Consider the following 14,005-nt stretch of genomic DNA (forward strand, 5'->3'; position numbering starts at 1 on the left):
ACTGTTCAGCCTAAGTACAGGAAGGTACTAAGTGGTTTTATTTATGAAGGTATTAAGTGGTTTTAGGTGTTGTTAATGCACAGCTGTGGGCACACACCCCAAATGAGGAGTGAACACAACAAAACCTGCCTGAACTTTTCAATAAACCCATTCCTTGCATCTGTAAGTTTACAGATGTGGTTTGGTGACACAGAAATAGGTCAGATCATAATTGTACAGCTTTAAAGCAGCGATATCACTTCAGTTTTGCTTTGAAGCCTGAAAATAGCCAAGGCAAGAATGAGAAGAAGCTGTCTCAGGTACACCAACCTAACCTGTGCATCATCATGCACAAGCTGAGGCAGAGGTTACCAGCACCTCCTTAAGAAAGGGCATGCAAATTCAGCAGTGGGAAGGGGGCTTTCCTGACCACCTCTAAGACCACAGGAAGTTCCAGGATGCTCTATTACCTCCCTAAATCCTGCCTAATATATGAGCCTTTACTTTCTCTGTAAACCAGTGGACTTCCCACTTAGAGACATTTAGGATTTCTTTTGCACTCCTCTTGTGCCATCCCAGGAGCCAGGGATACATTTTTGGAGCATCTGTACTGGATTTGGGATCTGGCCACCTCTCCACAGAAAACACACAATGCAAAGCACAACAAAGAAAATTAGTCAGTTATTCAAACAAGTTTACAGCAACACTACCCGGTCCTGAGTAAGCCCAAGGTCTATTTTGATGCAATCACACCACTGTCAAGAAAATGACTAAACCTTGCTTGGTTTTAAACCTCTGCAGGGGAAGGATTTCCACTTCATTGAAAGTGTTCCTTGAAGCGATGAAAGACAGAAACACCAGAAAAACCCCACTTGGATGGATCCAAGAGACACAAAACCCCCTGAAGGGCCCTGCGCCCTGTGCACCTCTTCACACGCAGCACTGCCTGTCCTCAGGCCACCCTGACCTGAGCACTGAGCAGTGACCAGAACGTGTCCTGCTCATCAGCGGTGAGCAATGGGACCGGACAGGCTGGCAGCACCACCTGCGAACCTCAGTCTCCTGCGAATGGCTGTAATTTCAGGAATGTGAACAATTATCCTCACGTTGTTGCCACGGGTCACAGGCAAAGCCTCCCCACACACCCCCACAGACACTTACATCAGCACCCCACTCCTTCCTGAGGTGTTTCACACTGTGCAGGCAGCACAACTCCAAACAGAAACAGGACTTGCATCCAAGCAGGGAAAAAAAGATGATATTCAGCACGGTTCCCTGCCCCCTATGACATCCCTGGTTTCTAGGTGCTCCGCCCTGAGTGGCAGGGACATGCAGAAACCTTACCAATATTTTTCCAGAGCGTGGATCCGCTGCAGACACACGTGCACAGGACACATCAGCTTAAATATTCCTCAGCAAAACTCTTAAGCCCAGATCCCGCAAATGGATCAAATCCCAGGGCACCTTGCTCAAAGGCAGGAGATGCTGAAGAGGGATCCTGCTCCCAAGGGCCCCACTCCACAGCCAGGCAAACAGGTGGAGCTCCCACTGCCTTTGGGGGGACACAAACATCAACTTCACACTCTTGACACATGAACATGGATCTTAATTTATGAGCAACACGCCACTGACTGGCATTTTCACTTCTAAGAGCTGATCTCTCTGATACAGCTTTTCAAATAACTGGACTAAATCCTGTTGCCAAAACTCCCCTGGGACAGGTACTAAGCTAAACTAAGGAGCGCTCTGGCTCCTAATTTTTTACCGATGTGAAGAAGTGAAGAGGCCAAAATCTTTGCTGCCTTTGGAACAGAGAGTTTAAGCAGATTTCAGCTTTTCTCCCTTCCAGAATGCCTCTCAAACCGAGCTGCCATGCTGCCTCTGGTTTTACTGAAACCTCTACTTATGTCCTTCACAAAAGTAAATCCTCCAGCTATAGCTGCTACCTTTAATAGAGGCAATAAATCCGGAGTTAACACACTGTAACTTCTTCCTCTCGGGTGCTCGATCGTGTAAGCCCGGAGAATATCCTCACTGTGTGACCCATTTTTGCTGTTTACTTTTTGGAATGCGGCGACACTTGTATTGCTCAATGTGCTGCCACTGCAATACACACCAGAGCTCACACATGGTGCTGGTGGTAGTATCTGTGCTCGGGCCAGAACAAGGAGCCAGCAGAGCCTCTGAACGCTCAGGCACAGCCAAGCCCGAGCCCGAAACACTTCCTCGGTGTTTCTGCACTCGCACCAGAGAGCGCCCACGTGTTACACTACGGCGTTCAACACCAAAAGCTCGCTTTCCCCCCACAGAAAGGTGCAAAGCTAGATAGCAAAGCACCTTTTTACAGCCACAGCTGCACGTCAGCCAGGGTGTGAGCTACCACAGCTATTCCAGCTTTCCGAAATTTACAGATCTAACAGAAACAGACCCAGGGAAAAGAAAATAATTACAGGATGTAAGAACCCCAGGCCTTAAATCAAAACACATTTGCTAGCTCTAGATAAAACTCTTTAACCGCAGTTTAACAGCACCAGCGCCTGAAAAGACTAAAGCCGGAGCCTGCCCGCCTCTTCCCAAAACTTCCCTAAAAGTTCTGTCACTTCCAGCACATAAATAAGGCACAGAAGGTCAGGAGTGCCGAAAACGCTTCTCCTTCCCTCCTCCTCACGGAGGTCGAGGACGGAGGGCCGGCTGGCTTTCGGCCCCCGCGGCCGTGCCCGTCCCGCCGGGCTCGGGGCGGCTCCCGGTCCCCGCTCCCGGTGGGACCCGGGCCATGGCGGCTGGAGAGGAGGAGCACGAGAGGGGCAGGGGCAGGGCACGGCGGGAGCTCATCCCGCCGGGGCGCCAAGTTGCCGCTCGGTCCCGGGAACCCCCCCGGAGCGCCCCTTACCTGCGCACAGACCCCGGAGAACCCTCCGGGGCGGCCGCGCCTCCGCCGGCTCCGGGCAGCGCCCGCCGCCGTCCCGCCCGCGCCGCTCCGACACCGCCCCGCCCCGGACAGCCCGGCACCGCCCCGGACCCTCCTGCACCGCCCCGGACCCTCCTGCACCGCCCCGGACAGCCCGGCACCGCCCCGCACTCTCCTGCACCGCCCCGGACAGCCCAAGATCGCCCGGGACCGCCCCCGGGGCCCGGGGAGGGGTGAAGGGCTCTCCGCTGGGGTGGAGCAGCCGGTGTGATCGCAAGCGTTCGCGCAGAATGGGGAGAATCGACAAGGTTGGAAAAGGCCTCTGATATCAGCGAGTCCAACCCGTGACCCAAAACCACCTCGTCTACCAGACCACGGCGCTGAGTGTCACGTCCAGTCTCTTCTTAAGCAGCTCCAGGGACAGCGACTCCACCACCTCCCTGGGCAGCCCATTCCAGCGCCCATTCCAAACCCATTCTCGCGGCCTGTGTGATCACAAGCGTTCTCACAAGTGTTACTGTCTCATTTCATACAGTTTAGGGACTCACAGTCCATAGATAGCCTGCCCCAAAAACCAGCCTTGGCTTTGCCACTTCCATGGCAGAAAGGTCTCCAGAGGCCCGAGGTGCTGCACCTCCAGGAGCAGAGTCACAGGACTGATGGCCCGTGGGGCTCGGCTTGGCGGCCAGGTCCAGCCAACTAACTCCAAACTTTGTTTTGAGTTGACCCAAAACTTTTCAGAGCTCTTCCCCCCACCCCCTCTCCAAAAGCTGGGTTAGAGAAAACTCTTAAGGCTTTACATCTGGGGGGCAAATGATTTGCTTGTGCTCTTTTTCTGACCATGACTTCTAAAGAAGAGGAGGTTTCCACTCAAAATGGTGACATGTTGGAAATAAACATTTGGAATTCACAACAAAAACAGGAAGGCACCATTTGCTTTTTAAGCATTTGCTCTTTAAGCACGGTTTCCAAAGAAGGCAAGTCCACCCAAAACACTGTTTTCTGGCAAGTCACCAGCCTGTCACGTTGGCCACACAGCTCCAGTGTGTCTCAGCTTAAACAGCAGAGCTGAGTTTTCAATTACGAGGAAAGAAAGGCAATTTAAAAATAACCTATTTTGCTTTGGTATCTTCTATTTCTAGAACCTCTGTTTCAAAGCTTTGGTGCCTAACTACAGTTTAGATGCTTTACAATTGGTCTTTCTGCCTGTTTTCCTCAAACCTTCATCAGTTCTCCAGCAAATGTTCCCAGTTTGCTGTCAGCTGATGGGCAAGTGCTGATCACACTCTAGGTCCCACCAGGCTGAATCACAGGGATCCCACATCCAGCGCTCCACTCCCTCTGGAAATGACTGGACTTGGACTTGGGACAAATATTGATCCAATATTTTTCAGCCTTTTTTGAATTGACTGTCCTGTTGATTCCTTTTTTTTTTTACACTTTAATTTTTAATTCAGAAAGTGAAGATCCTTATTAAAGAATTTAATGCAGAGGGGCTTCGTGTAAGATCTCTGAAAACAAATCTGAGCAGACAGAACATTTCAAACAACTGTTTGTATTCTTTCATCAAAGAAAATACCTTTGCAAGTTCAGACAAATCTCTGATAAGGCTTTCTGGCGTGCTTATCTCTCATCTCCCAGAATAGCTTAGCCCTTTTTGCTCCAGGCTGGTTTGCAAGGAATGGTTGATTTTCCCCACCTTTGTGAAAACGAAGCAGTCTCTAAGAAGGCAAACAACTCACTCCTCCCTCCTGTGAGGGCTTCTGGAGGTTACAAGGAGTATTTTCCAACATTGTTCAGTGCTGGAGGAGGTGAAGGGAAAGAGCTTTTCCCTCACTTTGCAATTGGAACACGCACCGTCTCCGTGGTTACAAATCAATAAGTGGCATTAAGCCCAGTATTTCGGGAGCTGTCAGAGGCATTTCGAAGGAGCAGTGTGCACTTTCTTACATGATCTTCACGGCTCTGACAGGATCTCACAGATCTCTCCTGATCTCCATGTCTCCCCCACACTCACACTGTGGTACAGCTGGGGGTGCAGTGTGGCAGAGCAGTTAATTTCCAGCTGGGTCACTGGGATGAGCGGACACGCTCCAAGGTCCCTGGCACTAAATGGGTGTCTGGGTGTTGGGTGGAGGCACGAGCAGGACCATTCATCCCACTGGCAGTGACTCTGAGACAAAACCCCTTTCAAAACAGCAACGTGCAGCACTCATTAAATCTGCAGTGCCTTATTGCTGAGGATAAACATGGTGCAGTGTTTAATGCAGTTATCCTTGCTACATTCTCACAAGCACTGTTGTCTCACAGCACACCGTTTAGGGACTCACCTCAGTTTATCAGGAGTGTTAATGCCTTGTAGTGATCCAGGTTTCAACTTCTTCTAGAAGTCATCTTGTTTTAGCAGCACACTGTCATTAGCTCAATGCCTAAATGTTTGGATTGGATATTAGGAAAAAATCCTTCCCTGTGAGGGTGGGGAGGCCCTGGCACAGGTTGCCCGGAGAAGCTGTGGCTGCCCCATCCCTGGAAGTGCCCAAGGCCAGGTTGGATGGGGCTTGGAGCAACCTGGGCTAGTGGAAGGTGTCCCTGCCCATGGCAGGGAGGTTGGAACTAGATGATCCTTGAGGTCCCTTCCAATCCAAACCATTCTATGATTCAGTGCTAGCTCATGGGCAGAGCCCTGAAATACAGGGCTGTGTACATCACAGCCAATTTATTTTTCTCAAACTTCAGTACCTTGTTGGGCCCCGGAAATTTTCCTTTAGACCAAACCCCCTCCCCAAAATACAACAGCTGAAAGAGCCGAGGGACCTCCTTCCCAAAGGGCAATGGTCTCACACCCAGGCTGTGCACAGCTTTCATTTCAAGGCAGCTCAGAAGATGGATTCTGTGAGTCGCTGTCTTTACTCCCAGATGGGAATTAACCCTGGGGCTGAGCCAGGGTGTTTTCAGGTCAGGTCTCCACTCCCGACTCTCCCGGCACAGTTGTGTCAGTCAGAGCTGTGATAAGATCCTGGAAGGCAGAGCTGTGCCAGCACAAGCACCTTGTGCAGATGGAGGGATGAGCAGAGAAAGCGGCACTTCTGTCCGGGCAGCTTATTTCACTTGAGGGAGCTGGAATTTGCTCTCTGCAACAGCCCAGTTTTACTGTTAGAAACTATTACCTTGGAAATGTTTGCTCTTCTGACCACCTATTGTAGCTGGGCTGTCAAAGCTGTCCTGGCTTTCAGCTACCTGAAGTATCCTGATAGTTAAATACTCAACAGAGCAAATTGTTTTAGCCAAAGCTTTGAGCTTCACTATGACACGATGTTCAGTCCCGGGACAAAGCACTGCACAAACAGTTTCTAGCTGTCAAAGCCATAATTGAACCTTCCTCCTCATGTTTAAATTCCCCTCCAATCCCTTCCTAAAAAGGAGAGGAGAGATTCAATGCCCAAAGGATTCACTTAATCCACAGCAGCTGAAGTACAAAATGCCCCCAAACTGTACTCCCTGAAAGCAGCCAAACTTCTGAGCTCGGTTGTCCCATTCCTGGGTCTTCCCACAGTGTTTGAAAACACTAAGAAAAGCCCTGCACACTGAACATGCTGCTGAACTGATGGAAGGGCTGCTGCTTTTCATCAGCATTTCTCCCTCAAGTTTCTGGTTTAAACCCCTTAAAAAGCAGAAGGCCATTTAAGAACTTACCAATCTGCTCCAGTGCTTGGGATTGTTTCAGGTCCCCAGTTTCAGATGATCAGTCTTGTGTATTTTATCTGGAGCTTTGTGCAGTTAACCCCTGAAAAAAAAGAAAAGGCAAGCTCTAGTTCTTTTTCAAGAGGACAAGAAAGCTTCCCATAAAACTTCACACACCCACGAGGGTGAAGAAGTAATTAACTGCAGAAACCTCTCCAGCCTGAACACTGGGGTGAACCTCAGCGATGTGTCAGTGTGTGTGTCTGGAAATCACAAATCCAGTATTACAAACTGGAAGGTGCTGCATGTTTTGTGTAAAATGTGAGCAAGAGAAAACCTCCTGACATGAGCAAGAATCACACTGGGCTTGGCTTGAGGAATCCCTGCATGTTCAGTGGCAATAGAGTAGCTGCTTGGAAAGACTGAGTGTTCCACATGGGCTTTGTCTTTCTGTTATTTTGAACAATTGCTGTCATTAAAAGCAGGAAAAGAGATTACACTTCCAAAGTTTCACATTCTTAAATTTCTGCAGGCCTACCGAATGTTTTTTTCCTCTCCCTGGAGGTCTCTCACTCCCTAATTTAGGTATAAATGTACCTTAAAGGGGCTGAAACACTCATTAGGTTCACATGCATGTATTTTTCACAGCATTCTCTCCATTTCTGTATCAGCAGACAATTGTTACTTACACTCAGGAGCTGCTTTCTGGGATAGTCAGGAAAGATGAAGGAGCTGGAGAGAAGCTCTTTGGGCTTCAAAGTGCTTATCTTTAGACACAGGGCAAAATGTTCACCTAGTGGTGACACCCTACACCTAAGCTTTGGTCCCCAGCCACTGGGATAACTCTCCCTTTTCATATCCCACTGATTCTGAGCTCATACTGCTTTTGTTCCTTTCAACTTTCACGTTCCCATTGCCTGGGGAAATGTGTGAATTTTTTCCCTCAGTTTTTTCCTCAGTTTCTCAGGTACCTAAGGACATCTCTTGGTTCATTCTTGTCACCAGCAACTTCTAGATCGCAATGAAAACCCACCAGTGCTCCTGAAGACAAGTCTTTTTACATTTCCTGATAGAACCAGGCTTACAGGCACTCCCAAAAGCACTAGAAGAACCATAAAGTGCCTTTCTGAAGAGTCTCTCCAACACTGTATCTACCACACAGAAGTTACTCTCTCTTTAGCACCAGTGAAGACAATAAGGGGTGAGGAGGTGCAGGGTGTCTCTCAGTTCACAGTGTGACACGGTACAGAGTTCCTGAGCAAAGCTCCATGCGAGGGGATGCATTTCCACGTTGCAGAGCAGCCGGGGAGCTGCATTCCCGCCGTGGAGCTGGCAGGAGGAGCCGTGGAGCGGTGCCAGCCCCGCGGATATCTCTGCCCGGCACGCTGGAGACATAACTGCGGTCACTCACTCCAGCTCACACAATGAGTCAGTGTCAAAGCTGGCTCAGCCCAGGCTCGGGCTTTACCGGCCTTCAGGAGCAGGAAAACAGCGCCGTTTCACACATTCCTTAAATATTCGGGCCGAGAGGGCCGCGGAGGAAGGCGACGGCATCCTGCCCAGGCGGGAGCAGGAACTGCGCTTGCTTCCCATTTCCAACAGCCCCGTGCACATCCCTTGTTCCCGGGCTGACCTCTCTGGGAATGCGTTTTGCTGGTGACTCACTGAGGTGGGAAACTCCGGCTCCTCGGCTGAGTCAATCCCGGTGTCCACGGGGGTGGGAAGGGCGGCTGTCAGGTGGCAGGACCTAAGGAAGTTAATCACTGGAAATTACTGAGATCTTCTGCTCCGGAGAAACAAGAAGTGATCAGCTAAGTCTTGGGTGCTGACTAGGGCGCTCACCAAGCTGTCTGACTGTATCAGTCACTTGCCCTGCTCCCAGCAAAGTGACAGACAACCATAAAACAGGGATTATTTAGTTCTGAAAGAAGGGAGAAACATAGGAAATACAGCTCCGAGGGAGCACAAGGAGATGGGGATCATCAATTTAGGTACTACTCATTTTAATCTCCCTTTCTCTCTCTCTCTCTCTTTCTCTCTCCCCCCAGAGATTTTACACCTTAGGAATGCAGAAAATAAAGGTTTCATTCATGGAAGATACCTATTTTTTAGGTTAGGAAAAACATCAAAATGATCTTGATTCTCCACTTCACTTGTGAGCCCTGTCTTTTTGTGTTAAGTGGAAAAAGAGACTGGGATTTTTAAGTCGTGTCTGAGTGAATATGGCTGACATGAATAGTTTAGAAATAGAATTTTGCTAAGCCTATAGAATTAAAAATATTTACGTTATTTACCTAAAACAAATGATTTGAGGACCATCTAAAGATGAGACAAACAAGGGGTTGCTCTGTCTTGGTGAGCTGTACCTTCTGCATTCATTTTGGGTGTCCTGCTGTCCCAGCAGCTCCTTCCCAGGGACAAGATGGACGGGCTGGATCCACCACATGCTGCAGGAACAACGGGCTGGGTTGTGAACCATGAAAGGTTAAACACGGGCCAAAGAAAAAGCGAGGCATGAAAAGCAGGTGAGCACAGCAAAACAATGCAGGGGCAGATAAGTGAACGTGCATCTGAGAGGAGATTAATTACATCCTGAGCGTAATCCTGCTGGGGATGGAAGGCACACCTCCTCTGGCAGCTTGGCTGCATGGAAATACCTGCGGCTGTCAAGTCTGCTTGGCCAAGTGCCGTCCTGCAAAACGGTGTTAGGAGCCCTATCAGCTCATTAACGCCCAATTTGCTAATGCACGGGCACGAGGGATCCTGCAGCAGCGCTCCTGTTGTGGGGCTTTGTCTTTGTGCCAGAAACTTCTGAGAATATCTGTAAAGAGATGGCTCTCCTTTAATTCATCAAAACCTCCCAGAGCTGGTTCAGTTTCCCGGAAAAGCTTTGTTCACCTTCTATAAAAGTGCCTGTGATTCTTATAATAAATACTTTTTCTTTAAAACAGTCTCAAATTTAAGTGATCAAAGTTATCTTCTTAACATATGTGGATATTTCTTCTAATCTCGGGTTCTGTAAAGAACTATTTGAGCATTCCCAAATAATTTACTCTCCAGTTTCCCTTACTCAGATTACTTCTTGTGTACCTACATACAGTACTGCTATTTTTGTACATAAAGCACCTTAAAATTCAAACAAAAACTGTCAGGAAATCCAGATATGATGCCTTTAATTCACACACAAGGAAGATTCAAAAGAAGTTTCAGTCTGTCTCAGGCATCCAAGAAATGATATTTTCACATTTAAAATAAAATGAAAGTCAGAAGTAACCATTATCTTTTGGCAAGTGTTTTGCAAACACTAAAGTCCCCCTTAATGTTTGGAAATCAGGGCTTTAGACTGGATGATATTTAAAAATCTTGTGTTCTTTTAAAGTATATGTCTATACTTTTACATGTACATAAGTAAACACTTAAGCTGGATTCACTAATAATTCAATAGCTTACTTAAAACATAAGCCTATTTAAAATAAAGCATGACATTCTTATGCTATTCTTATATTATTCTTATACTATTAAACATAAGTTGAATATATACTTCTTAAAATGAATGACATAAAATTCAAGGTGAAAATCATAAATGTTCGCTGTTAAAGTCTTAAAGAACATAAAATGAGCCAAACTGATGGAATTACCATCCGAACATCTGGAACAAGAATTGGCTGAAGTGAACCAGCTTTTGATAAAAGGGATTTTTCTACATGTGCAGAAAGGATATTGGAGCTGAACAAGCTGAATAATCTGAAACAGAAATAGCAGTAAGTTCAAAACCAAGACACTAACGGGGAACTAAACACAAAAAGATGGGAATAAAAGTGAAGAATGGAAGGGCCACCTCTTTTTGAGGGACACTGATGAGCAGGAAGCACTCAGATTCAGTAGCTGCAATCTGCCTAAATCAGTTAAGTTTTATGAAAAATATACAATGTCTGTGGACAGCACACTTGTAATGGCCTGCTTGGTTAGCTGGATATAGTCAATAAACATGGGATACATTCACATGTCCCTACAGGGGACAAACTGAACTCTCCCTCTCCTGCAAACACGAGAGATGATGGCAACGTTTCAGTAACACAGGACAAACTGTGCTGCATTTCTTATGATCAAGTATGTTGAAAAAAAAAGACTTACAAATCCCAGGCCTTTCGTGTCCCTCAGCCCCCAGGATCCCCATGGGCTGCGGTTCTCAGCTTGGGCCCTCAGCTCCCAAAGCTGCACTGAGTGTGTGGGGGTATTTTTAAATTAAACATGTTGTATTTTACATGTAGGAGGACATTAAGGCAAGCTGCACTCCTGCTTTTCATGGAAATGATGCAGCTCATTGCTCCTGTATTTGCAAGCTGGGAGACACATCAAAGAACTGGGAGACTGACACGGGCCCGCAGTGATTTCAACCAACAAGAGTTTTGGGCAGTTGTAAAAAATCTGTGCCATCCAAGCCAAAGGCAGCCACAGCATATCCAAAAAGGGTGTGTCAGAAGCAAGTCTTCATTCTGCTCAGAGCTCACATGGCCTTCTGTGCCTCAGAACTCCAGACTGATTTAACCTGGAGTTTGCTTCCCTTGGGGAAGCAGCCAGGCTGAGTGTTGTGCCAGGCCTGCTGGGAGCTTTTGGAGTGTCACAGGGGGAAGTAACCTCTGTAAATAATGATCTGAACTTCCAGCATCAATAAAGAGTTGTGAAAATGGCTGAGTGAGACTCCAGAGCCTGGTGTCCCACTGTTTCCTCACAGGAGGCGGCAGCTCCTCCACAGGGCAGGATGAGGAGGAAGATGGAAGGGGTGAGGACAGTGTTGCTTTGAACAAAACCCCCAATGAATCTCAGCAAGAAGAGGTGCCAAGAGACATGTCAGCAACCTCCAGTCATGTTATCCTTGTCTTTCTCCTCCATCCCTTGCTCTGTGTGACCTGCTGACCTTCAGAAGCTGCTCATGTCATTTCAAACAGAAAGCAAGAACCTACAACAGGTCACAGCAAGGGCTGGAGGAGAAAGACAAGGATAATACGACTGGAGATTGCTCTTGCAGGACACCACAGAGCTGTGCCTCCACCTTGGTGAGGTAAATACTGCGAGGGCACATGAGCAGCAAGTCCATCTCCGTGACAGCTGGAATTTCCATCTGCACGGTGTTTGGAGAGGGCTGGTATCACTCATTTGTGGGTGCCCTGCAGCAGCTCTGCCTCTCTGCTTGGATGCTCCCACTTCACAGAACAGCCCCTGCAGCCCTCCAGACAAGCTCTGTAGTTGCAGGAGGGGGAAATGTCAAACCAGCACAGAATGATATTTAAAGAGAAGCATTACCCACCAGAGCAGTCGGGTCTGGAGGGGATGTTTGTGAACCCAAGCTGGAATAACATCCTGCTGTATGTGCACTGGTGTACTCAGGGGGGATTTACCTGTCTCCTTGGTCATCTCTATCTGTCAGTTAAACCCAAGACTGCCCTTAGTGACATCCCAGGCCAGATGCTGAGAAAGACAATGACATTGCTGTGACTTTGGGGGTCTCTGTGAGCCGGGGAGCTGGAGCAGGACCCAGGGAGGATCCCACTATGAACCACTGGGGTTCCTTGCACATTCCCAGCCTCTGCTACGCACACAAGATGGGGAATCTTCTGTTCCCATCTACTCTCTGGTAATCAGGACCAACATCCAGCCTCATCTGAGTTCTCTCTACAGTGGGAATGTTTTGGGTGACTCTTCCAAGGGCAGCACTGCTCAGCTCAGTAACTGTCAGTGAACAAGGTACTGCAAGTCCTGACTTTGGGAATCTCTTTAAACTAAAGATGGGATTTTTATTTTTTTTATAGAATCCCTTAATCCAAGATAAATCTCGAAGTAGTTGACCTGGCAGTGATATCTGATGATGAAAAATGGAGAAGAAACAACTGAGAGGAGATCCTACCAATACACAGAAATATCTTAAAGGTGAATGTCAAGAGGATGGGATGAACAGGATGCAGCCAGACTCCTTCCAGTGTTCCCTAGTGACAAGACAAGGGGCAATGGGCACAAACTGGAACAGAGGAAGTGAAGGAAAAGTTCTTTACTGTGAGGGTGGCAGAGCACTGGAAAAGGCTGCCCAGAGAGGAAGGAATCTCTCCTTCCCTAGAGAGATTCAAAACTCTCCTGGATGTGATCCTGTGCAACCTGCTCCCGGTGACCCTGCCTGAGCAGGGGGGTTGGAACAGGTGATCTCCAGAGGTCCCTTCCAACCCCGACCATCCTGTGATTCTGTGATCACCAAGGGCAGAAGCAAACCAGAGGTTAGTTACATCTGACTGAGAAGGGTGTGGGTTCAGGTATCCCTACACACAACCTTCTCTCAGGGATTTCAAACCTCTCTCAGCCTTAGGGAATAACATCCATTTCCACTGGAGAAATAGCAAATCTACAGCTGCCATTGACACTGTGCTGCATTGCAGAACTTCTGTGCATCAGTACTTGGGGAGGAATACTCAGCTCAGCTATAGAGAAGGCAGCTGGGTGGGCTATTGTGAGGCAGGAAATCCTATAGATAGCACATGCCATTTTCTCCAAAAACCTTCCAAAGTCAAGTCACAGTAAGAACTCAGACTCACTGTCAATCTGATGAGATTTAAATATAAACAGCTATTGCTGTAACAGCAGTGGAGGGCTAATGTGAGCACAAGTTCTTATTTTCTTCAGACACTCACAGATCAGCTCCATATGCTGGTTTTCTAGTCAGCAGCTGTGTCCCAGCTATTGATTAAATTTTAATTAATCAAGCTGAAAAGTGGTGTCGCTGCTTGCAAGTTCAGCTTCTCAAACTCAAGTTTGGCTCATGGTGCTTATTCTGCTTTTCAAGAAGAACTCCCAACAAAATCATCACTTGAAGGCTGCAGCAGCATTCCTTATCAGGCAAGGAGAGCCAAGAGCAGGAGGCAACAAACTTCCCCAGGCCTTGAATTCTCTGATATTCCTCATCTTGGTTTTATCCTAATGGTGCACTAACTCATTAGCAAATTGGCAGGAACTTTCCATCCCGTACCTGAGCTCCAGTCCAAGCTACAACACTGATTTCCTTATGGCATTAACTGTCTGCTCTGCACATTGCTCAGAGACACGGCCTCAGCTTGGCAATAATGACATTTGGCAATTATTAACTCTCCATCTGTGCAGCCTTCCCAGGTAGGAGAAGCCTTCCCTCTGCCTTGTGCACTTTATGACTGTTCTTACTGTAACAGTAAAGCGGTTATTCCCTGCCTTTGAAGTGTGGAGTGCTTTGAGCCGTGTTTTCCCAGGTGGGAAACAGAGACAACAGTATCAAGGGAAGTCCAAAGGTTGGCTGGAGCAAAGCTGCAAAACCAAACACAGAGATCCCAAGAACCAGGCTGGTTGTTTAAGCTGCACAATTGTTGACTTCAGTATCCTTGTGTATGTGAGGGAAGGCAGAATAAAACCCTTCCAGCTCAG

General features: G+C 47.8%; 1 protein-coding gene across 16 annotated transcripts in view; it reads right to left on the reverse strand.

The window, feature by feature from the left end:
* Positions 1-2,951, reverse strand: part of PPFIBP1 (PPFIA binding protein 1) — a 92,802-nt gene extending 89,851 nt beyond the window's left edge. For all 16 annotated transcript variants that reach the window (XM_027693602.1, XM_027693598.1, XM_027693605.1 and 13 more), the window contains exon 1: positions 2,870-2,951. The gene's annotated coding sequence lies outside the window, so the exon portion shown is untranslated. The remainder of the gene's footprint in view (positions 1-2,869) is intronic.
* Positions 2,952-14,005: the final 11,054 nt, after the last annotated feature.

Source organism: Neopelma chrysocephalum, unplaced genomic scaffold, assembly GCF_003984885.1.
Source record: "Neopelma chrysocephalum unplaced genomic scaffold, ASM398488v2 Primary Assembly neopelma1_92, whole genome shotgun sequence".
NCBI lineage: Eukaryota > Metazoa > Chordata > Aves > Passeriformes > Pipridae > Neopelma > Neopelma chrysocephalum.